Genomic DNA, 7,469 nt, shown 5'->3' with positions numbered 1-7,469 from the left:
ATGCCAAACAAATAAGTATATGTAACAATGTCGCAGATCTTCCAAAACAATTTCCGTCCAGTTTTCCTTGAATAAAAAATAGATCCAAATTTCCCTCTAATTCTCGATGGTGAAAGATTAATTCTGGCGCAAAAGCTCTAATTTTCGCGTTTACTTTTCCCTCCAGTTAACTAGAAAACGCTAAATAAATTGGGTCTCAAATACATCTACATCCAGCCCAGACCCCATTCGGCCGCTACCTCGCCGCGCTCCAACACCCAGCACGCCGCCCCTTCGGCGGAGCTGTGGCTACACTATGTCGAGATGAGCAGGGTAACTATCTGGGGTCCTCGGCAGTGGTCTATGGAGGTGTTACTGATCCCACGATCTTGGAAATCTTTGCTTGCAGGGAGGGATTAGCTTTGGCAGAAGATCTAAATGTTCATGAGGTGGTTCTGGCTTCAAATTGTGAGGGAGTTGTCAATGACATCAACTAGATGACTCGTTGCGCCAAATGGCGCAAGGGGCGAGAGGGAGCCAAGTATTGTGAGAATATTTAGACACGCAAGTCGAAAACCAAATATGGCCAACACTCCCGCATCCTTTGGTTGGAAGCCGCCTTTTCTCACCGGATCTAACATAGATACATGATTCTTCAAGAGCAAATTTCAGAGAAAATATAAAGCATGGCCTTCAGAGTGATTATGCAAAATATAAACACATAGCCATCTTGAGATCCACAGCAATGCATCAACGACTTTTTTCAAACCGCCATAACTTTGGCAAACAAACACTTGCTGATCATCCTTGTTAGTCATCCTGAGAAAGACCATGCCTCCAGTGCGTTGTACAAATATTCCATGCTATCAAAGGCACTTCAGATCTAACAAAGATTCAAATGCCAAGCCTAACAATGAATAACAAACAATCACATTCCAAGAAAACTAAACTTGGATATGCACTTTGTTACTTCATTTTATAAACCGTTATAAGCGTTATAATTTCGTTCATTTATCTGATTTAGTTGTCCCAAACTTGAAACTCCCAATACATATTTAAACCGTGTTGTGGGCTTACAAGAAGACAAATGACAGATTCACAATAATGGGCTGGCCCAAGTTACTTGACCAGACGATGTTAATCCACTTACTTCATGACCATCCCCTCCTCCAATCTCTCACTCACCCTGTAGTTTCCACCACATCGCCGCTGCTACTCTGCATCGGAGACACGACTTCAATTGCAAGATCCACTCCCGCACTCACAGATCTACTTCCTCCGATGTATGCATCGCGTCACCAGGTCTCACCAGGTCAGGCTACCTCAACCACTTCCAAGTGAACCTTCACAAACAACACAGTATTACGTCTAAAAGATATCTAGTAAATCCAGAGTATTTCAGTTTTGAGCTGATTTTTTTTCCTAGAGGCAAGGTCAAAGATAGCAAAGTTTTACTTTTGAAACAAAGGCAGCAGTGTAATTATTACCCGTCATTAAAATCAATATTGTCTCATGAAAATGCCTACCCTGTTGACCCACTAATGGCAATTACAAAAATGTTTGGTTCATCACGCCTAATTCAAATTAGCTTCAATGCCTCGTGTTTACTTCCATAGCCTGAACTGATAAATCACTGAAACTTCTTCTCTGCTAAACCTATGTCTACTTCCTAATCAACACCTGAGTAATAACATGGTAGATCGTCATACATGTTTATCTCATGTTTTCTTGATGTCTGAGTAACAGTATATGCATGTGTACTCTACAGTTTAAACAAGCTCAATGCCCTAGTATTCTGGTTGATAGCTGACTGTTGAGTCATTGGCACTAAGGTTGCTAATAGAAAGGCGCACTTACAGAGAGTCCATGAACAAGATAGCAAGCAGAAAACATAACATAAAATAGAGATGTAATTCCCCTTTGTACTATGATGTATATGCTTGTTTAGGGCAAACCATATATCTTCAGAAATTTGTACCTTATCAGCTATTTGATTTGGTTACCGCAGTTCGGTCTTTTCCCTCTTGTGAGTTCTGCACCATCCTTACATGACTCATCAACAACCACCTAGAAACGATCAGCAGAAAAACAAAATCAAAGTGAAATCAAATGGAATCGCATGTAGGTAGTAGCGAAGTACGATATATGCCACTCCATTGGCACTTTGCCTGTACACCATGCAACATCAAGTGAGGCATGAGCAATAAAGTGATCAGATACCAACATCATGTATTAAGCACAAATCATGAATCAATACCAGAGGACCAAATAGTGTCACCACCTCTGTACTAACAACCAAACATTTTTTTAGAAGAACAGGGAGGCTCTAACAACCAACATTTTAGCATGTCATTTGTTTACCAAGCAAAACAACAATAGCTAAATCTCCCAAGAGCATACTTTCAGAGAAGCACAGTCCAGATCAGCCCACAAATAAACGGCTTGGTTTTCAACTGGCATAATGATTTCCTCCCTACCGCAAGCCTCTGCCTACAGCTTTAAACTGAACCGTCAAGTTAGCACGGCATTTTTTTTACAGAAGTATTGCTATGGCAGTCTAATTTCCCAAGGGCAGGAGTCTAATATACTTTCAGAATGTGCAGTTCAGATCATGCAGTTAGAAATAAACTTTATGGTAGTAACTCTACAGGACTTGCTATTCAATTATCTTTTCTAGTACCCATTTTGAACACGACACAATGATTAGCTCCTATTATGTAAGGTCACACTATTTAAATCAAGAATTGCTCGCATTTCATGATTTTTTTTTAGTTATCCTAGTAGTGTTTACTTGCACATCAGGAGTATCACAGTTACAGCTAAAGAGGCATTGTCCTATCATAATTTAAATATCAGAAGCTGACAGCAGTAATGTAAATACATATGGTCGAGACATAATTTTGTAGCAAAACATGTCAGAGAGGCAATAGATTACATGTGAAGGCACCCACACAAGATTATTACAAGAGCAGACACAAGGATCAAAACACCAAGTAACAATTAGAATCTGTATTGCGAGCTCCCTTCCCCCATTCTATTTTTGCTTGACATTCAAACATAAAACAAAGTAATTCTTTTTAATTTCCAAAGCACAGGTGAATATGACAATACAGCTTGTCAAACCAGTACATTGACTCATAGCTCTGTGTCTAACATTCAAATCTAAAATTAAGTAACTCTATTTTGTTCTTAATGAAAACAAAAAGGACCTCAGAAAGCCCAAGTAGCACCAAAAAAATATAACACGGGAGATTAAAAAAACACTGAAGCATCAGAGTAGGGAGTAATTATCAAATAGAAACAAAAGGAAAAGAAAAGCAAGAAGCTCCCTTCCCCCATCTGTTTTTGTTTTCTTTCACTTATATACACCAGACCAATAGACAAGCACTTTAACTATAAAAAAAATAATTCCTAATTCAAGAACACAATTGAATATTGGAGCACGACATACTACTCTTCGTAAAGTAAAACCAGGCATGTGAAGTCTCGATTGACGGTCGCTGCTTAGGAAGGATTCAATTATGCTATTGTTCAGTAGGTACATTACAAAGCCTGTTCATGCTAACAGTAGTAGATTCTTGTAATCACACTTCATGTTCTATTTTCTAAATAAATTAAATGATCTCGCTATAGCAGAAGACATACGTGCTAGCTGACTGAATTACCTCGCAAAGCTTCTGTTCTTGCATTTCTACATCGCCCTTGGTGCTGAAAATATATAAAACATCAGGCCAACGCTTAACAAGATTTTGATACTTCAGGTGATAGGAACTATCTACACAAATATAGGATTATGCATATGGATAGTTAGCATGCAGCAGTCAGTTTCACAGGATGTTGCTGATGAGCAACCAATTGCTGCCCTTGTTCTCATATATCGGAATGTACACAGATCCATCGAGCAGAACCATCAGCTTGCTGTCATTCATTCCTTGAGATCCACAGCAACATAATTTGACACACATATTGGGATTACTAACAAGCTGACCTCCAGATCCTTTCTGGATACACCAATACTCAGATTTTTTTTTCTTAAAAGAAAAGAACGAAAACTAAGAATTCTTAGTGGGAACTACTAATATGAGAAGTTATCTGATACATAACACAATTACCACTCGATATAGGATAAATTGTTCCATGGGAGTATCTTCTAGCTTTTTTACTTTCTTTTGATCCAAAGTAGGCGCTGGGACAAAGTAAATCTTTAAACACTTTTGTAGTAGATTCAAAACAATAAGAAGTCGTTTAACTGGCAGAACATAGCATTATGAAAATATATAGCAAAGTCATTTTTGTGTATGCTGGTTGCAACATCGACACAACACATATTCTAGCAAACAGACCTATGTTTGACACATTCTACCACAAAGTGCCTGTCCAAAGATCCTACATTTTGGTACAGAGGTTGTACGTCACAAACCATCTATCCTATCATCAGTGTATGCAGTATGCAGTACACCATTTTCCATAGCTGGAAAGAGACCATGCATCACAATCTGGTCACAATATGTAGACAGAAGTGACAAAATAGGGAGGCACACCTTCACAAAACAGTTCTTAGTAATTATAGAATGCCCTCTACTAACTGAAGTAAAATCAAGCATATATGTGTGCTCACTGAAATGTATATGCACCATTGCCAATTGAAACAAGATACACACAGCCAATTGATAACCGACAGTTGAATTATTGGCGGTCGAATGTATGTATGTGTCCTCGCTCGCCTCTTGTATGTATAAAGGACCAAAATGATGGTTTGTGTAGTGTAGACCGCTCAATTGTAAGCATCTTGTGTACACCTGATACATAGTATACATATGATTAGTACATTTTATCAGCAATAGATGTGTACATGAGCTGAAAACAACTTCGAAGACTGCAAGAGTATATAAAACCTGTAACTGGTAGCCACAAAAAAATTGTCTTTTCTGCCAAACAGGCCAGTTCGCTATGACCAGTTCACGCTCCACGATTCAGATGTGCCCGCCGAGAAGCTGCAAACTCGTACCAAGAAAAATGATCACAGTTGCTAGAGCCGTAAGTAAACAAAGAACGCTCTTAAGTGTACCAAAATTTGCAATAAATCAAATGTGGTCAACCAACCAGAGCTAGGGCGATTTTAATTGCATAAACACGGTGTCAAGACTCAAGACTAACCAGCGGGAACATGCGGCGTCAATCGAGGTGAAGAAATAAACATCACCAATTCAGTTAGCATGAGACGTAAGTGTAGAGCACTCATCTTGGCTGTTAGAGACAACAAAAGAGAGAGGTTAACTATAAGTCTATCAAGTACCAATTGACATTTTAGTTGATAGCCAAGACTAAATGGCCTACATGATCTCTCTACTACCCAAAATCTTAAATTATCACCAAATCAATACCGTTAGCTAAGGATGGAAAAGACTAAGCAGACATTAAGCTACAGAATTGTCTCCTGGATTGTTATGAGCATAAGAACCTGCTTTCTTTGCGATTTCAAATCTGTTTTTTTTGTTGTGGCAATACAATTCTAAGGCCGTAAATAAAAAATAGTATACTATTGTCTGGTCAATTTAAGATCTATACTGAATAGGTTGAAGTTCTGTCCGTACTACAAATCTCCACTTTTTGGGAAGCAGCAAACTTGGAATCGCCAATGAAGATTCAAACAGGAAGACAACTGCATATTTGACTTTCATAAAAGCACTTCCTTATTTTGGCCATTTATATATATATCAAGTATATACACCATCGACTCAATTTCAGTCTTCTTTAATCTCTTACTTAACCAAATAATAAAAGCTTAAGCTTAAGCATCCACACACATAGAAAATGCAAAACAAATCTCACATAAAACTATCCCAAGTCAGATACATACAGGGGAAACCAAGGTGAGATAATAATGTTTCTTATAGGAAACAATAGCCATAGGTAAGTACATACATTATCCTCCTGTCAGAAGGTACTTAGTATTGTACTTCAAGTGGTACTGGGACATGAAACTAAGCCATTGAAATTTTTGAAACAGAATAGATGATAACACCAGTGTAGGCCATGAACAAAAATACAAAGAAGAACATAATCAAGCATAACCCACCTCGACCGAAGCAACGGTTGATCAACAGCAGGAACCTGAACCTCGTGATGCTAGACCATATATCTACGGTTACCCTTTTTATTTCCCCGGCCTAACCAGAAGTAGTTATCTGGACAAAATAGGGAGGCACACTTCAACAAATCAGTTCTTAGTAATTATAGAATGCCCGTATTAAAGGAAGTAAAATCAAGCATGTATGTGCTCTAACTTTCATAACTGCTACTAAACTCAGTAACTAACTTTACATACCAAAGTGTACAATTCTCAAGTCATCTTAAGCCAACAATGCCTTTTAGTAGAGCAATATATCAACATATCCATGATAGATGAGAAATGCAAATAATTTTGTCACACATCATAGCTGAAAAGTTCTATGCTACGATTAATAAGCAAATGAACTTCCAATAAGTATGCAAAGATGCAATGGCCAGGAGCTAATTTCGTTAATATTGTAATCTACTTCTGTAAAGAAAGAACCTCATCAACATTGTATTTTGATTCCTGCAGTCGTTCACTCCAGAAATTAAGGTCTCAGTGTGCCAGATCATTGGCTTCTGCAGAACCAAAAATCTTTCAGAGGCTTTTAGATCTTCCATATCTGCATTAAGAAAAGCAACAACTAAGACATATGTATATTTTAGCATAGTTCCTAGCCTTCATCATAAAGAATATGAGAAAATAATTGATGAAGGAGATATAATGCTGATGGATAGGCCAAGCGACCAAGGCGCGCCGGTTGCTTGTATCCAGCACACACGCCAACGACTGTGCGTGTGTCTGATCCAGCATTGTGCTTATGTCAAAGGTCCGCCGGGCTGACCGGCGCTCCCCGCACCACAGGTACGCCCAAGAACCATCTCAGCACGGCTATCCATTTCTATTCCCATGCTTGCTCATGCGTGTGTCCGCTCATACTTGTTATGTGCATATATGTTGGATTGCTGTTGTTGGGCGCTGGGTGCTGGGCTGCTTATGGTCTCAGTGGTGACCTTCTGGCTCGTGACGCCGCCATTTCACATCATCAACCCCCAACTTCAGGTATGGATTCCCACAACCTATACCTCATATGGGTGAGTAACAAGAATTACTATTTGCATATGTATACAACAAGAGGTGCTTTGCCAGATTCTGAAGCATACATCCAGCGATCTATCTATCCATCCATCCACAGATCCATCAATTCCTAAATCTATACATGAAAAAAATAAGAGCAGAGAGGGGGGCCGGTGCTCACCGTGGGTGGGGAGGAGGGGCCGAGGTGGAGCTGGAGCTGGAGCTGCAGCTGGTGCCTGGCTTCGATAGCCACCAGAGGCGGAAGGTGCTGCCAACAGCGACCGCGGCCGTAGGTGGTGCCAGGCGGCGGCGGCCCTAGGGCTCGAGCCAGGGAGGGAGCGCCATTGGAGGAGGGGTG

The 7,469-nt window shown here is 39.7% G+C and overlaps 1 long non-coding RNA gene across 5 annotated transcripts; it reads right to left on the bottom strand.

Annotated features, from left to right (window-relative positions):
* Positions 1 to 897: 897 nt before the first annotated feature.
* On the bottom strand, positions 898 to 7,463 carry LOC119356704. Of its 5 annotated transcripts, XR_005172019.1 has the most exons (10): positions 7,293 to 7,463; positions 6,782 to 7,113; positions 6,536 to 6,656; positions 6,059 to 6,167; positions 5,137 to 5,226; positions 4,875 to 4,973; positions 4,598 to 4,778; positions 3,645 to 3,687; positions 1,958 to 2,046; positions 898 to 1,322 (listed from the first exon to the last, which is right to left on the bottom strand). It is a non-coding gene; the product is annotated as an uncharacterized LOC119356704 (long non-coding RNA). The 5 variants fall into 5 exon arrangements; XR_005172018.1 differs by having other exon boundaries at positions 6,536 to 7,113; XR_005172021.1 differs by having other exon boundaries at positions 4,614 to 4,778; positions 6,536 to 7,113.
* Between the last annotated feature and the right edge of the window lie 6 nt (positions 7,464 to 7,469).

This window comes from Triticum dicoccoides, chromosome 2A (genome assembly GCF_002162155.2).
Source record: "Triticum dicoccoides isolate Atlit2015 ecotype Zavitan chromosome 2A, WEW_v2.0, whole genome shotgun sequence".
NCBI lineage: Eukaryota > Viridiplantae > Streptophyta > Magnoliopsida > Poales > Poaceae > Triticum > Triticum dicoccoides.
This window is presented reverse-complemented; position numbering and strand designations above follow the sequence as displayed.